The sequence below is a fragment of the Camelus dromedarius genome, chromosome 32, assembly GCF_036321535.1.
Source record: "Camelus dromedarius isolate mCamDro1 chromosome 32, mCamDro1.pat, whole genome shotgun sequence".
NCBI classification, from domain to species: Eukaryota; Metazoa; Chordata; class Mammalia; order Artiodactyla; family Camelidae; genus Camelus; species Camelus dromedarius.
Genome location: NC_087467.1, coordinates 1596272 through 1616553, shown reverse-complemented (window position 1 = coordinate 1616553; position 20282 = coordinate 1596272). Strand labels below are relative to the sequence as shown.

The 20282-nt window shown below is 36.9% G+C and overlaps 1 non-coding gene across 1 annotated transcript; it reads left to right on the top strand.

The window, feature by feature from the left end:
- The first annotated feature begins 19512 nt into the window (after window positions 1-19512).
- On the top strand, window positions 19513-19619 carry LOC116148842 (U6 spliceosomal RNA). Its single transcript, XR_004132440.1, has one exon. It is a non-coding gene; the product is annotated as a U6 spliceosomal RNA (small nuclear RNA).
- The last annotated feature ends 663 nt before the right edge of the window (window positions 19620-20282 follow it).

Below are 20282 nucleotides of genomic sequence, written 5' to 3'. Positions count from 1 at the left end.
AAGAGGGTTTATTCTTATATAACTTCAGGTTGTCAGACATATAATGAAATACAGAAGAATCAAATAAAATGAAAATCAAGACAACCCGGAATGCAAGGATTGACCTCCTTTGAGAAGATTCGATACAGGCATGAAGCAAGGTTCGTTTAAAGGAGTAAACGGTAGAGATGAATATACTCCTTACAAGACAGCATCCGACAATGTCTAATGGACCATTGAGAACAACTTTATAATAGGAAGGATGACCTTTCGTCTCTGCAAGAGAGAGTTCTGATTTGACATTGTTTCTAAGTGTATTGAGCAATGTTTGCAGAGTACCTCAAAAAGCTTAATCCATTTTCTGCGAGGTATTACAGGCCCTGTGTTCTTCTTACTATATTGCCATGTGTTTCTTGATAAAATATAATTATCTCTCAAATTTTTCTAGAACTGAAAGGTTTTTTTCTTATTTGATAATCTAAATATATTTGAGAGACTGAATTTACAAATGGACAATGCCCAGGCCATGCATAAAATAGACCTCTAACCTACCACCTGCAGACATCTGGCCAGGAAACCATCCCCTTATTACAATAAACAACCCACAAAGCCATCCTTCTGTAAGTCATACTTGGAGGAAGCCAGATTGTTATCGCTAGTAATAATCCAAGAAACTAAACAATAACTTCTGTAACAGTCAACCCAAAATGGCCCAGACCTGATAGCTGGGAACTTCCCTAATTTTTGTCCTCACTTCCAATTTAGAACCAGCTAGAGAAACTCAATTATGCACACTCAACCAGTCACATAGATTCTCCACTTCTTTTTTTTTTTTAATGAATTATAGTCAGTTTACAACGTTGTGTCAATTTCTGGTGCACAGCACAGTGCTTCAGTCCTACATGAACATACATATATTCATTTTCATACTCTTCTTCACCATGAGCTACTACAAGATATTGAATACATTTCCCTGTGCCATACAGTATAAACTTGTTTATCTATTTTACATATACCTGTCAGTATCCGTAAATCTCGAACTCCCAGTTTATCTCTTCCCACCATCCTCCCCCGTAGCAACCACAAGTCTCTATTCTATGTCTGTCAGTCTGTTTCTGTTTTATATTTAAGTTCATCTGTCTTCTTTTTTTTTTTAGATTCCACATATGAGTGATATCAGACGGTATTTTTCTTTCTCTTTCTGGCTTGCTTCACTTAGAATGACATTCTCCAGGGACATCCATGTTGCTGCAAATGGCATTATGTTGTCATTTTTATGGCTGAGTAGTATTCCAATGTATAAATATACCACATCTTCTTTATTCAGTCAGCTGTTGATGGACATTTAGGTTGTTTACATGTCTTGGTTATTGTAAATAGTGCTGCTATGAACACTGGGATGTAGGTGTCTTTTTGAGTTAGAGTTCCTTCTGGATATATGCCCAGGAGTGGGATTGCTGAGTCATATGGTAAGTTTATTTTTAAATCTCCATACTGTTTTCCACAGTGGCTTCACAAAAATGCATTCCCACCAATAGCGTAGGAGGGTTCCCTTTTCTCCACACCATCTCTAGCATTTGTCATTTGTGGACTGTTGAATGATGGCCATTCTGACTGGTATGACTAGTTTTGATTTTCATTTCTCTGATAATTAGTGATATTGAGCATTTTTTCATGTGCCTATTGATCATTCATATGTCTTCACTGGGGAATTGCTTGTTTAAATCTTCTGCACATTTTTGGATTTGGTTCTTTGTTTTTTTGTTATTAAGTTGCATGAGCTGTTTATATATTCTAGAGATCAAGCCCTTGTCAGTCTCATCTTTTGCAAATATTTTCTCCCATTCTGTAGGTTATCGTTTTGCCCCACTTCTAGTTGGCCCAACTATAGCCTCCAACCAGGACATTCCTGGAGCCTTCTACTCTTCCCACCATTAAGCCTTCCCACTCTTCTGTTGGTCTGTGAGTCTCTGCCAGAACACATGCTATGGTAGCTGACTCCCTTGCTGTAACAAGTTCTGAATAGGCAGCCTTTGCTTTTCCCATTTGGTTGGCATCGTTTATTTCCACATAGGTGATACATATTGTTTATTTCACATAGGTGATAGGTTTCCCCTCCCTTAGAACATGATAAATACTAGATACCTTAAAATTGCTCTAGTTTTGTTTTTGTTGTTGTTCTTGTTTTCGTTTGTTTTGGGTTTTTGTTTATTTGTTTTGGTAATGAAAAATCATGTGGAATCAATTTACAGGGAAGGTCTTTTATTTTTAGACATAGCAAACTATATTTAGAATCTGTTTAGCTTCTGTTTTAACAGAATATCTCTTTCCTGTTTCCTCTCTTTTTTTTTCTCATTACTCCTGATTTCCTAGTCACTAATTGAATTTTTAATTAGACTCTCATCTTTTCTGAAGATCAAGAACAATTTTAAAAGAAGAAGAAAAGCGGTTAGTTGTCTGCTCACAAAGGATCCTCCAATATGTTTAATTTTATGAATCAGCAGTTCCCAGTTGTTCTCTCTTTACAGCCCCTGTTTGAAATATAGCTTGATAGATGAGGAAACTACAGTGCAGAGTTCTGGAATATGCAAGCTGTACATGCTGATAGATGGAAAATGACAGTGTAAACTGCTGTGCTGTGTAATATGCAAGCAGCAGAATAGAATGCCATTCTGGCTTAATTGTTCCCTTTGGTGAATGGCTTCCCTGGGTTACTATTTTAGAATCACCATAATCCTGGGAGTTATGATCAGGAAACCTCTTCACAGCTAGTCTGGTGACTTATATATCATATGTTTGATCGATTAAAATGCTCTAAATACTAGCTAGATTGAGGGCCCCAGGCTGTTTGTAATTCAATTACAAATGCTATGTAAATATTTCTTTTTCTTTCAGAGAATGTACTTAATACCTATCCTGTAGTGTCTTTGCAAAGATTTAAAGCATTATATTGTAGAGACCACAGTTTGATATATATGCTAAAAGCTTAATAAATCGTGGTTCTCCTGGCTTTTCTTTTCACCTTGCTAATAATGTCTTTGATTCTGAAGGGAGATAAAATTAACAAAGCATCTTTTTTCTTCCCTGTTAGATTAAACTAAAATTTCTCAATGTTAAAAAGCATTAACAAATTCAAAAACCAGGGCAAAGAACTACTCTAATTGTTTTACTTGTTTACTGAATGATGTAGGATTCCTCATAGGCTATGGTTAAATTTGTAGGTGGTTCTCATAGTGTATCTGCTCTTGCAAAAAAAAAAAAAAAAAAGACACGTGCTATTTTGAGGGATAAAGAATGATCCACTTGATCTCAAGTCTTTCCTTACTAACTGTGAATCAGTTAGAGTCAGGAGTGGTGAATCACAAGTGGAAAAAGACTTATTGGCTCCCAATTATGAAATTGATGAAGTTTGTTTTCAGTATCCTGTCTCCCCTTTCTGCCATGTCCAATGGCCTCACTGTTAAAAACTGAATAGAAACTGACAATAGTTATTCAAATGCCAGTCATTATAAATCACTAGTTTCTTTCCTTGAGAAATGTTTCCTTTTAACTGACAATTTTTTAATCTGTTCAGTTGAAAAGATTAGTGGATTTAAATACAAGTGTGGATGCTTTAAGATATATGCATTCCTCCAAGAAGACCAAGAGAATGAATTCCAGGGCACGTGGTAACAATGTACTGTTATATGCAGTAAGTCCAGACATAAAAAAGCATAGCTATGTTACATAGTTTTTCAATAACTCTAAAATTAGGTACAATTCTTAAATATGAAAAAATAAGAGAACAAATTGAATATACATTAAAAGCAAGTCACATCTATGGGAACTAAAGCAATGGATCTCTCAGGAATCAGAAACCAACAAGTCTACCAAAGTCAGGAAAACAAGGAACAATGAACTCTTCTTACTTTTCATTTGAAAGAAAGTGAAAAGAAAGGAAGCTTATATTTGGCTGCAATAAATACTATTTATTTAGGTAACTTTGGCAGTACAATTACAGTCACAATAATTACTTTAATGACACACTTTATTTGACACAAAAAAACCGTTTGTTTCTAATGAAACAGAATTTATTAAATAGAACTCAGTATTTTTAGATGAGCCCACTTAGATGAGTTTATTTACAGAATTTGGGATAAATCACAAAAAGAAAACCATAAAAAATTGCATTGTCAAAGGTAAAATGTGGACTACTGAAAAGATAAACACTGGAATATGATTGAATTAGATTGCCTTGCTGATTTTTATTCTAAAGGCTTGTTGTTGGTTTAAGCACAATCTTTTTCCTTGACTGGGATTGTGCTTATGTGAATATGTCCAGTTAATGTGCCTTTAAGTATGCACGCAGGTCTTAAGAAACTTATATTTGAAAAATGCAGAAGTACTTTCATTTATGTATATTTTGTGTGTGTGTGTCCAGCAATAAGGCAAAATTTTCTAAATTGACAATTAGCCGACAGAATAGAAATGCAAGAATATAAATATTTATATTAAATTTCTAGCTTTTTTTCTAGACATTAGGCCATGAGCCCTATATGATCAAGGCTATTTCTATATTCCATATAGCAAAGAGGTGCCAGAATGGTGGGAATCTTTTGAATTTAAAACAGGACACAGGAGTCTTTACAAACCCAGGAAATTTTAAAGCCTCTGCTCTGTAATTACGCTGCCCACTCCATAAGTAACCACAGAGATAAAGTTCTCTTTATACAAAGAGAGCATTAATTGTTCAGTTAATCAGTATGTACTGAGCACACTGTGCACCAGGCACTAAGTCTGGTGTTTAGAATACGGTGGTAAACTGACTATGCTTCAATTATATATATATATATGTATATATGTATATATATGAGTTTATATAGTTTTGTGTATATGTGTGTGTATGTGTGTGTGTGTATATATATAAAGGACTAAGATCCAGTCCTTGACCATAAGGAATGTAGGGTTTAGGGAAAGACTGACAAGAGAGCAGTGGTTACAGATGAGATCCATGGTCTGTGATGATGCAACACGGGGCACATAATCTAACTAGTTTAGGGAGTTATGGAAGTCATCCAAGAAGAAGCAAAATTTAAAATGACAGATAAGGAGGAAGAGGCAATGAAGTCATGGAGAGAGATTTAGGCAGAATATAAAAAGGCTTAGCAGCCTGGGAGAGAATAGTGCATTTAAGAAATTCCATAAAGTTGAAGGACAACAAATAAATTAAGGAAGGAAGGAAGGAAGGAAGGAAGGAAGGGGGACAAATATAATAAAATTGAGGCTGATGAGAAAGCAGGGGCCAGGTCCTAAGAGGTCTTGATAAGTGGTCTAAATTATTAGGGCTGTATCCTGTGGCAATAGTAATTCCTTGAAAGACATTAAGCAGGGAAATGATATGACCAGATTGGACCCTGAAAATATCACTCAAGCTGCAGTGTAGGAAATGGATTATTGGGTATCAGGAGTTGCGGTGAAGGATAAACTGCTTTAAGACTGTGTAATTTGGGAGAGTGCTGGTAGCCTGAAATTAGGTTGTGTACTGGCGGTACAAGGCAGTGCACACATAGAATCCTACATGTAGTATCTAAAAGTCTTTGTGAGAGGTTGGATGAAGGGAATAAGAAAAAAGGAAAAGTCAAAACGAATGCCCAGGTTTCTGGTCTAGGTAACCAGGTTTGTTATAGCTGTGGTGTTTAGTAAACTAGGCGGGATTTTAAGAGGATGATTTATTAGTCAGTATAACTAATGCTAGTTGCTATATCAGCCATACCCACCCCTGAAAGCTAAAGGATCCTTGCTGTGATTTATCTCTGTGTTTATTTCAGAGCATTTGTCAAAGACGTTTTACGGCCATGCTTCAAGAGAACGTGCAGTGATCAACTGCCGGGAACTGGCTCTGATTTGACCACAGGAATGTGCCTCCGCAGGTGAGACCTGGAGGTGTCCTTTGCTTTGTTACCATGTTAGTGTCTCTGCCCGAGGGGCAGGCTTGGACTTTGCTAGGCATAATCGCTGCCGTGTACAAAGACGCCTGGAAGACCGCACATGCCCCAGCTACCCCTGGAAATCACCCATTTCCTAGAGCCCCGATGACATGCCTGCCTCCCACCCCTTAACATTCCTTTACTCCCCTCCCCTCAGGAAGAAGGTGTTCTGAGAGCATTGGCTGTCCCTTCTCCATTACTTGAACAATGAATAAAGTTTCTGCTCTGCTATACTGAACCCGGTTTCCTTTTACTGGCATTTGCAACTCTGAACATGTTGCAGCAAAGTGTGTTACAGCTCAGTTGTGACAGCAACCTGATCCTGGTGAGAGACCAAGCAGCACTCACAGGGTTGGAAAACTCAGGTTTATCATGCCAGCAGGCCCAGAGGAGTTACCACTTCAAGCTCTGGACCCTGTCTGTAGGTTTACACAGGATTTTATAGGCTGCCAGTCTAGATTTTGCAACATCATATGCAAATAAGGTGTAACAAAGTTGACTAACCTGGAATGAGCTTTTCAGAAGTGAACCAATCAGGAGTGATAGAAATGGGCCAGTCAGGAGGGAGCTTTATGCAAATGAGGTGTTACAAATGGACCGATAGAATCATAGAGGTAAGTTCTGCTTTCCTAGAAGCAAGCCCTTTATTATAGAGGCAAAAAACGAGATAATGCCACCAGTCCAGGGAACCCAATGGCGCTGGCAGGAAAGTAGTGGCCTTGCCTGGGGGTCTTGCTGGTCTTTTCATGGGGCTTCCCATCTCAAGGGGTCACTGACTTGTTGGGGATCAGTAACAGTTAAAACAACAACCCTCAAATCTCAGTGGCTTCACGTCACAGAAGATTTTGTGTTGCTCAACATACAGTTTGATGAACAGATTTCCTAGTGGCAACTCAGTGATCTGGAAGCATTATAAGGGTCTGCCATTTTAGAGTCCTTTGATTACATTTGCAGTGGGGGAAGAGAGAGGAAGTTCTATTTTTAAAAATTATTTTAAACCATTAACTTTATTTTTAATAGCAGCTAATGTTATCCCAACTAATACCAAGGCAGGATGCTACCACAACAAACACCTAAAACATGCAGCGAGGGCTAGTGTTCAGGAAGCAAGAAGGGAAAAAGCTGCTATTACCAACTGAAACGATGCCCATACACGTTACGCAGTGGCAAAGGTCTGGAAAACTATCTCTTCTGCAATAATTTGAGAAACAGCCTATTTGCCCCAAGTGAACTGGCCGTGTGAGTAGAACTTTAGGTGTGTTCGTTATTAGTGGCTGTCTCAGGCAAGTGGTGCAATGCAACAAGACCTCAGAAAGAACTGACTTCTCAAAAGCTTTGCCTGAAGTTGAGGAACAAGGTCATGATGTAACTAGATGAATGTATGAGGTCAATGGAGATTTTAAGACATAAGAGGATGAGAAGAAATTCTTGAAGGATCCACATCGCCTCACTCCCATTGCTGATTTCAGGGCACCCTGTCTGACATCACAAACTCTCACTCCACTTGTAATCCTATAGCAGTTTCTTTCCTTTATCCTGAATTCCCGTAAGGTTAGCTTTTAAACTTCATAAATGCAGGGGATGTCTTCTACTTCTCTGTTCCCAGGGCTAAACAGAGAGTGAACACACATCAAGACTGTAATAAATATTTTATTGATGTTTAGGAGTGCAATAGAGATTGAGATTGCTTAATTGGGAAATGAGATTCTGAGAAAAATACACGGTACTAGATTTCAGAAATAGGAATTTAGGACAGAAATTAGAAAAGAAAAAACCGTATTTCCCAGAATTTTGATGAACTTTTACTAGGGAATTTTTAGAACATCCTTCTGAAATCATTTTTAATATTAGTTTTCAGGCCACTAATTCCCTCAGTCATAAATATGTACTGTGCAGAATATGTAACTGGACATTATAGTAGGTCTCAAAATGCTTAGATATTCCATCATTGTATTTTTATATTACCTTTTCATTTTTTGTTTCATCTATTAATAATATTTTTATCGGTTAATAATACTTATACAAATAAACTATTTAAAAAAGCACCTTCAGTTTTATCATTGTTTAACGTTCACATTTGTTACTGAATCCTGACACAGCCTGGGAAGATGGGCTAGGAGGATACTTTTATTTCTACTCAGTGACAGATCTGGGATTAGAATTCAGTTTCTCTACCTCCCAGTCCAGAGATCTTGCACTATATAAACTCCGTCAGTGCGTTTGTGACATTTCCATCCCAAGGATTCAGCTCATACAGTCTTGTCAGTTTTTGTGCCTGCCTTCTTCCCCTGGTTCCGTTGATATGTTTGGAATGAAGAATAATGAGTCTAATCTAAATAGAAATCGCTGATTAACACAGCCATCAAACATTTATTTCATAGATGGCTCGGGCATAGTGAGGATTTGTGGAAGCTCTCCATCTGAGAAGCCTGTTCAAATTGTCTGGAACTCTCTCACTCTGTAGGGCTGGCACTCAGTCTTGACCGTGTGTCCAGTCTCAGGGTGCTCTGGGAACCACCGCGCACTTGCCGAATCTTAGACGCATCACAGCTCTTAGCAATAACTTTGTTCAGTCAGTAGGTGGGGGTACTCTCTTTGGCCTGAAGTCACCCGATGTTACTTGTTGTATAAAACTGCCTACACGCAAAACTGACTGGTCACAGGAAAAAAAAAAACACTATTTAGGGAAAAGTACTGGATTGATTCTCAGGGAGACAAATAATTTCAAACTCCAGCAAGTTTTAATTTTCAAAGACAATATCAATAATTGTTTAAGTGCATGCTATTAGTCAAGTGATAATATGGTAACTCTTATTTTTAGAATGGTCAGACTGCATTTTACTTGTCTCTTCTTTGGATGAATTGCAGGTTCTTCTCATGAAAATAGACTAAAATAAGCTTTGGGAAACAAACAGAAAGAAATGTTATCTAGTAAGGAATTCAAATGAGTGTTTGTGTATGAGCTGTCAAGTCTGCACCCAAGTCTGTGTTCCAAATGGCACATTCTTAGTGATCAGACATTTAAAAAAATCACTATTAAAGTTATCAAAAAACTTTGTTGTCAGCTGGAGACATTTTAGAGTTTTCCATAGTAATTTTGAACTAAGTCTTGTACCCAACTTCTAAATAGTTTGAAACAGTGCTTATGTTGGAGAGTTAATCTTTGCTAGAGAATATTATCTATTAACTCTTCAGGAAAGAAGTTCCCCTTAGGATACAGCACATGGTTTCAATTAAAGAGATCTGGACTGACCAGAGGCACACATTTTACAATTAGGTCCACCATCAGATAGCTACATAATTTTGGATATAAGTTATTTAACTTCTCCATGTCAGTTTTCTCACCTATAAAATGGGGGGGGGGGGGAATGCCTGTGCTTTTTGCAGGAACTCTAAGGTGTCAAAGGTACATTTTCATTGAAATAAATATTTGGAAAATATCTTATTTAAAAATGCAGGATTTATCCTTCTTAGGTCCTATATGCTATAATCCACTAGCCATTGTGGACCTGGTATATTTTGAAATATGGTACCTTTTTTATTTTAGTTTTAGCTCATAGCTTGGATATATTTGAATTAAGCAGCTCTCCCTTGTGGCCCCAATTATATGGCTCTTGGGCACATATGAGTGAATGTTTAAGAGGGGGGTGGGAAAACATAACAATACAGATGCCAACTCCCTAGCGTTTTCTTGGCTTGGATTATTATCTCTAAAATGAAAAATAGGGGTGGGGGGGAAGGATAAAAGAGGAAAGAGATGAAAAGAAAAAGGGCAGAGTCTTTTCCCTTATCTATTTTAAGATATTTTCTGTGGCCATATTTACCTGCTTTTTAAAAAAATTTTCATTAAGTGTCACTAAGAAACTAAATTAGGTTAAATTTTATGAATCTGATTGTGTTTATATACTCCGTTTGAAGCAGGCAGACATCTGCCTTTAAAGAGTTCCTTCAAATGCATTCTTTTGTTGATTTCCCTGTTTCAGATTCTTCTTTTCATTTGTGTCACCTGGGAATGCGTGTGAACTGACAGAAACGATCGCTGAGGGAACACAGCCTGTCTGGGTGTAGGCTTAGGGACGCAAACCCAGCAAGCAGCATTTGGTTGCTTAGATAACGGTGCCATCTTCCCAGCTCTGATGAAGACAATGAAATATTCATGAGTTTCTTAAAGGCTTTTGGAAAGAGTGTGTGCTGGAATGGAACATTAATGAGCCAGTCTCTTCTGGTTACATGCCTGGCAAGGGCTGTTAAAGAATTAAGGTGACAAGCCAGAGTTCACCCAGGAGGAGGTAGAAAGGAGCAGTCTTTCCTTCAGCACTGCAAATGCTCCCCTGCCACACCAAAGGGAACGCCCATCTGGTCCAAGTTGTCTTGCATTCTTTGGAGTTATTCTCTTTAAAAATCTTAAGGTACACAATGCATTGAATTGTTTTGACAAAAGCCTGCTGAAAGGAACATTGAATTACTTCAAACACATTCAGAAACCATTCAATTAGCCATTATTGAGTATGAGTTGCACTGTGTTAGGCATTGGGGAGAAAAACAGAACAATCATACCTCAAGTTTCTTGCTTTCTTGTACCTCCAGACTAATTGAAAAGCTATGGGTAAAATTACTCTGTAATAAATTGTTTAATTGGGTAGAGATTTAAGTGCTTAAGGGAGGGAGACACTGAACACGATGGGGTCAAGGAAGCTTTCATGGATGAAGGGAAACTTGTCTTGAGCCCTGGAGAAGTTATTAGACTTGCATAAACAGAGAAGAAAACGAGGTTCATCTTATGAAGAATAAAGAAAATAAATGAAAGTATAGATAAAGGAATGCACATCTGTAGATTACAAATATTTTATGTGATGCCGTATCGTCACTAGACATAGAAAGTAAACATTCTTATTTTTCACACACAAGAATATGTAAATAAAATGAGCCGATGTCCTAAAAGAAACACTGAGTTATATGAGCTAAGTATTGGCTCATCAAAACGTCCAGATTCTCTGAAAGGGTAAGGTGGCTTCCCGGGAGACACCGACTCAGGCTTACAGCCAAGTAGACAAATTGAACCCTGATGAATTTTTATGTGTGTGAATCTTGCACATCAGGTCACGAAAGCAAAGAATCTCATAACTTTACATTAAATATGTAAAACCTCATGGTTCTCTGATAAGAGAAAATGCTCGTGCTGCTTCCCCTGGTCACCCATACACGAGCCTCTGAATCGACAGTTTGTGGTTTTCTCTGCAAGGCTGGGCTTCACAGATGTTTAAGAGCTGTATGTGCTAGGTTATATTTTTACTTTTACTTAAACAACTAAATATCCACGGCATAGAACACAAGGTTCTAAAAACTCCGCTCTCTCTCTCCTTCTTTAGCATATAATCTAGTTTAGGGAAATATAGAAACATGAATGTTTGTTAAAAGTTATACATAATTATACCAAAGAAATCATAATTAATATTTTGGTGGATTTGCATTTACTTTTAAACCATGCATGGTGTATATACTTTATTTATATATATATTTATTTATTTAATACAATTGTAATCCTGCCAAGTGTATAGTTGGTATCCTAATTTTTCACTTTTACTTAAAAAAAATGTCCTATGTCTTTTTCAATATATGCTTAATCTCCACATGCATACTATAACTTATTGAAATATGCCTTATTCTTGGATATACATCTTATAACATTTTATAATTATAATCAACACTTTGATAAGCATCACTTAACATTAGTCTATAATTCAATGCTTATTTTCCAGGGTAAATTCCCAGATTTGAAATGTCAGAATCGAAATGCATCATGTTTAGTGTTTTGGGCACATATTGCCAAACTGTTCTCCAAAAACTACCAATTTATCATCCATTCAAAATATGAAAAGACTCATCTATTTCATAAAAGATTCCTTGTCAAGTTGGAGATTATGTTTTTAAAAGACATTTGTCAATTTGATAGATGAAACTAATGTCATTATTATTACTTACATTATTTGTAAATTTGAACATTTTATTTTTTTATTTAATGGATATTTGGATATTTGTGTGTGTGTGTGTGTGTGTGTGTGTATGAGAGAGAGATATTTCATCATGACATTTGCCCACTTTTCTATTTTTTATATATATTCATTTTTATATAATTTTCACCCTAAGTTACTGTAAGGTATTAAATATAGTTCCCTGTGCTATACAGTATGAAGCTGTTGTTCATCTATTATATATATATATATTAGGTACTATCTGCAGATCGCGAACTCCCAATTTATCCCATCCCACTTCCTTCCCCTCTGGTAACCATAAGTTTGTTTTCTATGTCTATGTGTCTGTTTCTCTTTTATAAATAAGTTTGTTTGTCTCTTTTAGATTCAACATATAAGTGATATCATATGGTATTTTTCTTTCTCTTTCTGGTTTACTTCACTTAGAATGACAATCTCCAGGGACATCCATGTTGCCACAAATGGCATTATTCTATCATTTTTATGGCTGAGTAGTATTCCATTGTATAAATATACCACAACTTCTTTATCCAGTTATCCATCAATGGACATTTAGGTTGTTTACATGTCTTGGCTACTGTAAATAGTGCTGCCGTGAACATTGCAGTGTATGCACATTTTCGAATTAGAGTTCCCTCTGGTTATATGCACAGGAGTGGGAGTGCTGGGTCATATGGTAAGTCTATTTTTAGTCTTTTGAGGAATCTCCATACTGTTTCTCATAGTGGTTGAACCAAACTACATTCCCACCAGCAGGGTAGAAGGGTTCCCTGTTCTCCACAGCCTCTCCAGTATTTTTTGCTTGTGGATTTTTGAATGATGGCCATTCTGACTGATGTGAGGTGATACCTCATCATAGTTTTGATTTACACTTCTCTGATAATTAGTGATATTGAGGATTTTTTCATCTGCCTATTGGCCATTTGCATGTCTTCATTGGAGAATTGCTTGTTTAGGTCTTCTGCCCATTTTTGGATTGGGTTGTTTGTTTTTTTGTTATTAAGTCATATGAGCTGTTTATATATTCTGGAAATTAAACCCTTGTCAGTCTCATCTTTTGCAAATATTTTCTCCCGTTCCATAGGTTGTCTTTTTGTTTTGCTTATGGTTTCCTTTGCTGTGCAAAAGCTTCTGTTGCCTGGGTGGACTGTCCAAGGGGAACACTGCTGAGATTTATGTCAGATAATGCTTTGCCTATGTTGTCTTCTAGGAGGTTCAGAGTGTGTTGTTTATGTTTAAGTTTTTAAGCCATTTTGAGTTTATTTTTGTGTATGGTGTGAGGGAGTATTCTAACTTCTTGCATGTATTGATTTAAACGTAGCCTGTCCAGCTGTCCCAACACCATTTGCTGAAGCGACTGACTTTATTTACTCCATTGTATGTTCTTGTGTCCTTTGTCAAAGATTAATTGATGAAATATTTGTGGCTTTATTTCTGGGATCTCTATTCTGTTCCATTGGTCCATATGTCTATTTTTGTGCCAATACCATGCTGTTTTGATGATTGTAGCTCTGTAGTATTGTCTGAAGTCTGGGAGGGTTATTCCTTCAGCTTCATTCTTTTTCTTCAGTAATGCTTTGGCAATTCTGGGTCTATTGTTATCCCATTTAAATTTTAGGATTATTTGTTCTAGTTCTGTAAAAAATGTCTTGGGTGATTTGATAGGGATCACATTAAATCTGTAGATTGCTCTGGGTAGTACAGCCATTTTAACAATATTAATTATTCCAATCCAAAAACATGGAATATCTTCCCATTTCTTTAAGTCATCTTTAATTTCCTTAATCAATTTTTTGCCATTCTCCATTTAAAGTCTTTCACTGTATGTTTCTAGAAATTTGTCCATTTCTTTAAGTTTCTTCTAAGTTGTCCAATTTATTGCCATATCATTTTTCATGGTATTCTCTTATGATGTTTTGTATTTCTGTGGTGTTGGCTGTAATTTTTCAATTATTATTTCTTATATTGTTTATTTGTGTCCTCTCTCTTTTCTTCTTGGTGAGCCTGGCCAGAGGTTTGTCAATTTTGTTTGCTCTTTCAAAAAACCAGCTTCTGGTTTGATTGGTATTTTCCATTTTTTTTAATCTCTATTTTATTTTCTTCCTCCCTGAATGCTATTGTTTCTTTTCTTATGGTAACTTTAGATTTTGCTCATTCTTCTTTTTCTAATTCTTCAGTGGTAGGTTAGGTTGTTTATTTGAGATTGTTCTTGTTTTCTGAAGAAGACCTGTATTGCTATGACCATCTCTCTTAGGACTGCTTTTGCTGCATCCCATAGATTTTCTGTGGTTGTGTTTTTTATTGTCATTTGTTTCAAGGTATTTTTTAATTTCTTCTTTGATTTCATACACAGATTAAAATGCCATCACATTCATGAAAATACACACAAATACCCATTAAAAAAATGTGTGCCCTTGCTATGACCAAACTAACTCTAGAGGAGAATTTATTCTAAGATAGATCAATCTTAGATTCCACATAAGGAAGAATATGTAAGTTATAATTACTTTGCTCATGGTTTGCTCAAGTAACTCTTTAGGTCAGTTTTGTCAATAAGACAGGTCCAAGGCTAGAATTTTGTGAATAGTCATCTAATGAGGTGCCTGTGTCTATATAAGGCAGTGGGGGAGAGCTGGTCCTGCACTTGTAATCAGTAGTTCCTGGTCACTGGCAATAAGCACATAGCTCTTATGTCTTCCTAACCTTAAACTGAGGCTGCTCTTAACCCTGAGATTTTTTTTTTCCTGTCTCCTTGCCCTTACTCCAGTATTTACCTTCTCCATCTTCACTCCTGGTTTTTATCCAAATCCTATTTCTGTACTCAGGGTTCACTCTTGCTTGACTTGTGTTTGTCTACCCTAATATTGATCAATTTAGTCAACTTTATCAGTCCCCTGTTTCCTATTTACAAACTGGAAAGCTGGCTGCTCACACCCAACATCATATCTATTAACCAAATCTTTCAGTTTTCTCGTCAAAGTGTCTCTGGAACCTGATTGTTAAACTGCACCTCCACTGAGGTACTCTTGTCTGAGCCACCATCACTGCATGCCTGGTTTGTTTCAAATAGTCTCTGAAATGGTCACTCTGTTTCCGTCTTGCTCTATATGACAATCTGAAAGATCCTTACCTTCCTGACTTCATCTCATATATTCAGCCCATAGTTCTACTTCAGTGGCCTCCTTAGCATTCCTCAAGACTTCTCCAACAAGCTTCAACAAGACTTCTATATTAGAGTCTTCACAATTGCCATTCCCTCTACCTGCAAGTTTCTTCTCCAGAAAACCTCATGATTATTTTTCTTCATATTCCTTAGATATATTATCAGGTTTTTTTTTTCTCTGATCTTCTTGTATAAAAAGATACCCTATCTACCACTATCCCCCTTCCCTGATCATCTTTTATCATAATGCATCTCATATTTGAACAAAGCATATATTTATTCTTTGTCTCTTCTGGAATGCAGTCTTCATTAGGGCAAGGGTCTTTATCTGTTTTTTAAAATTTGTACTACTTAGTCTCCCAGGATTTCAGATAGCATTTGGCCTCAAATGGCCCTGTAATAATGTATGAATGAAGGAGGTAAAATGAATAAATAAATCTATAGTCTATTTCTGTCTTACTTCACTGTATTGGATGTAATATTTCTAGACCCCTCAAACACTTAAATATTAAAAGGAAATTTCAATCTTACTCTCAGTCTAGTTGTCCAAGAAGGAAAATAAATACATAAGACAATTTTCCATGTACAAAATCACCAAATGACCAATAAGTAAGAGGAATATTTCTGGGATGATACATTTATTTACTCATATCTCATTCCACTCATTGAGGCAACTTAGAAAAGGTAACAGAATGAAGTTAGTAGTAAAGTAAATGAGACAAGTAAACAGTAAGATCAGAATGAAGTTAATACCCAAAACTCTAAGCAGAGATCGCCCATCTAGCTTTAGCTGTCCCCAGTTTAAAAGTGAAGAGGAAAAACATATGAGCTCAAGATTTACAGTGTTCGTGAAGTCAAACAAGCTTATGTGAGAAGTAGGGCCATTCTTGATGCTGAGACATGAGTGACACATACTTGGTTGATCAGTTTCCTCGGAAACATCCCTTTGCTATGTCTACTAACAAGAAGACTTTAACAAAGGGAGGAGGTGCCAGGAAGATGCTCTGAAGGCCGACAAAATAACTGAAAATACTAGGCATGTGATTTGCTCGCATTCCATACTTTTCCTCATCAAAATTCTTCACACTGTAACTTCTTGCATAGTTTCTTGTTTTCCCTGCCAACAGATATGATCCATGATGGCTATTAAGTTTTATCCCCATTGCCTGGTACAGTATGACATTAATAAACACTTGAGAACAAAAAAACAGATAAATGAATGAAGGTTAAAATAAGAGGATAAAAACATTTTAGGGCTGTGTTGAGACATGGTGCTTACTGGAGCTGGCGTGAGTGAACCAGGACAGGTCAGCTCCATTGTGGAGAGCCTGTAGCTCAGTGGTAGAGTGCACATGCATGAGGTCCTGGGTTCAATGCCCAGTACCTCTATTTAGTAAATAAATAAACCTAATTCTGTCCCCCCCCAAAAAACAAACAAAAACCAAAAAACCAAAATAAATAAATTAAACCAGGACAGGTCAGCATCATGGTTGGGTTAATGGTGGGCATATCTAAGTTGCAAAGACAGTAGGAGTATGCTGAATAAACCCAAACAATCAAATGGCTTTATGCTCTGCAATGCAAATCTGGCCAGCTCAAGGAAAGCCCTGGTTCTAAAAGTCAGTATACTGATGTGGCAGATCTTAAGAAGGAGTTATAGTTAAAAAGCATTGTCCTTAAATTCCAGACTTCTTGGACATACACCAGGTTCCAGTTACTAGGTGCCACTTATTCTTAGAAATAGTGCCCTTGGACTTAGGATGGGTGTCTGAAGTCTCTGACTTTTGCCCTCCACTTAGCTTGAATTTTGATCATCTTCACTTATTATTTATTTACTGAGGACCTACTGTTTAGCAAGCATTCTCTGGATGTTTGAGACAAAGTGAAAGAATTGCAGCCTGCCCACAGATGCTCAAGTTCATTGTGCAGGGGACAAACACAGCTGAAAATTTGAAAACTTGTTTTTGGCATCTTACAGGATAGTTTTTTGGGAAGCCCAGTGACCTTCTAGTCAAAGGCTACTCTACAAGAACGACTCTTCAGTTTTTACTTCAGCCTGCCAGCTCAGACCACAGCCTTTCTTGCCTCAAAGTCAGCCTATATGTCAGGCTCCTCGGTACTGACTTCGAGAAGTAGCCTTCTGATCAAGTGCATTCCCAGTCCAAGGATCATTTCAGGCATTCCAACTACTGCCCGCTCCAGATCATTCCCCAGCACCTGACCTGCTCTCTTTTACTGCTGCAGAAGACAGTATGTTTTACTGCACTTGAAAGACAGGATGAATCAGCCAAACTGAGCCCTGACACTCACCAGGAATATGACCTTGCAAAATTGCTTAACTTCTCTGATCCATGGTCTGTAATCATACGCCTTCCTCCAAAGGGTTCTGTGAAGGTCAGGGAAGATGAGATTTTATTCTCTCACTATGTGTGGCATAGCAACTCCTGTTTTCTTTCTTGGTTCCTGTGAACATAATTAGGGCCAGTAAACTATACCTGAGGGAAGAAAATAAAAGCCCAGGAAAACCATAAAAGAACTTTTTCATAAATTGGGATGGTACCTCTGGAGAGTATCCTTAAGTATGTATTGAAAGCTATAATTTACTAGTATTATTTGGTACAGAGTGGTATATCCTTTGGGAAATGTAGACGATAATGCAGTTTTCAAAATCACTCTTGCATATCATCTTGTATTCATTTCACACTTCAAAATATAGTGACCTAAATGCCATATAGGAATACATTTATAATGACTAAGAACCACCATGACTATTAATTATTTTGAATTCAAATCTCTCAAGATGCATATTAATCTATCTCTGTATAGCACCCATATAAAATATTTAGCAATTAAATATAAAACTACAGGGGGAAAAAATGCTTTTTCAGGATGGAGAAAAAGATGATTTATCTCATTTTTCTTTGAATAATACCACTTTCTGTATGTATTTTGGAATAGCACTGAAGTTTGGGATGCCAGTGCACTCTTTAACTGTTGGTTTGCATTTGAAATTCTCCAACTAGGGAATCTAAAGTAGCAATTTTGTTATATTTTTATTCAGTCAATCTCCCTCACTTGCCCACACATGCCGTTCCCGAGGCTATGAGTCTTTATTAAGGTTATAAAATGCTTCGACCTTCATAAAAGGCACAGTGACTTCCCGTGAGGTCCAAAGCATTAATGATGAGATGAAATGCAAAATCATTATCTGAAGGCAGCATCTCTCTTTCCACAGAAGCTATTCAAATGATCCAATTGAAAGGCAAACCCATCCAAAAGCTAATAAAAAATTCTCCCTGGCGGTTGAAATATTGGACAAATTGCTTTTCAGCCTACGACAGGATGTTAACTGGGTGACAGCCAAATGATGCTGCTGGTTTACTATACTCCACCTCTGTAAGATGGGTAATTGATGGACTTTGGGTCCAGAGGTCAAAAGTTGTTGGTGAATGTGCAGTGAGAAACTTTACTGTGCAAATGGACCAGTGGTGAGTGTGTATTACTTGCCATCGTCTCAGCACCAAACACGTTAAGAGTGACGCCATGCTTCCTTCAAGGTTAGTGTCGCATTTGCATTCAGCTGTTCATGATAACTCGTAAGTGCATCAGTGGAAAATTGAATGCTGACAACATGAGAAAATGTCACTTATGTGAAAACCAGTTTATAAAGACAGGATCTTGCCTTTTCTTCCAAAACAAAGCAGTGTGCAGCAAGGGATGTAATGTCCGTAGGTGATGGTGGTGACAAATGTGTTGCCAGCAAAACCAATCTCTTTAGTTCATCATAGATCTGAAGTCTATAATAAAAACAGGCTCAAGCACGTGACAGTTGGAAAGTCCATCTTTACCTTACCTTCGTGTATATAAGCTTACTCTGTCTTTTTGCATAATGGATGAAGAATTCTTCATGAGTACATCAAAGTCCAAGTTCCTTAATGTCAATTAGTATATTTATAATGAGACAGGTGTTCTTGGGCTCCTATTGCATAACGTGATGACAATATATACTATCAGAAAGACAAAAACAAATATTAAAAGGGATCTAAAAACACCTGATTCATGAGTCCACAGAGGCCACCCGTATATAAAGATGAAAGTGTAGGTTGATAATCATTTTCAGTGTTTCATAAAACTTGCTGGAATTTATACATTTACTGGTTTATATAAGGATGAACATTATCTTTTGACTGGTTTAATACCAATTCAGGGCACACAAAATATTTTATCTATGTTCTCAATGGTATTCAGAAGCTCTGGTGGTCTGTAAAGTAACGTATGGAAAATACATAGAATCTGACTTTCCTGATCAGGCTAGAGAACTAAACTTAACCCTTAATGACTATGTGGTTCTTGATGCTGTTGAAGCAATTTCTCATACAAACCAGGCATTAAAGCATAAGAAACAGAACTGGTGCTCGCTTGAGCAGCACACAGGAAAAAAATTGGAACAATACAGAGAAGATCATCATGACCTTTGAGCAAGGGTGACACAAAATTTGTAGAGTGTTCCATATTTTAAAAAGGAAAGGCTATTCCAACACATGGACTATTTTTGTACTAGAATTTGCTAGCTTATAATGTGGAATTTTCCTTTTGAACAGTATTCAAAATTTCCTCATAAATTACTTAGACATTGGTCACTTGTAGGAGTTTTAAACTCTAATAATTATGACAGCTACACTGAAAAATAATTGTACTGTAATTAACTTATTTTCATTTGGTTTTAAAATTTTAACGATTGCAAAAATAACTGTTTTGGAGGAAATGAGGCGGGGGGTGGGCAATTCTTTTGTAAGTGTAAAATAAATAAATATGTATTGAATACCAAAAAAAAAAAGAAAGCCAAAATAAATGACAACAACAAAAACCCCAAAACCAGCACTGGACTGAGAATCAGGAGACGCAGCTTCTGGTTATGACTCAGTCAATTTCTGAGACAATTTAAAAAATGCTACTGTTCACTTAGGTTTTAAATTTCTAATCATCCCAGATAATTTCGAAGACCATTCCTAGGTTTGACAGTCCATGGCGAAGCTACATTCTTGGTTGCTGAATGTGCTTATTGTTCACAAGAAGGATATTTAGGACATCATGACCCTGCAGCTATCGTGTTGGGACTTCGGGCCTATTGAATGTAGGAAGTCTGCTTCCTAAAGACTCAGCAATCTGTTTCCTCACTTT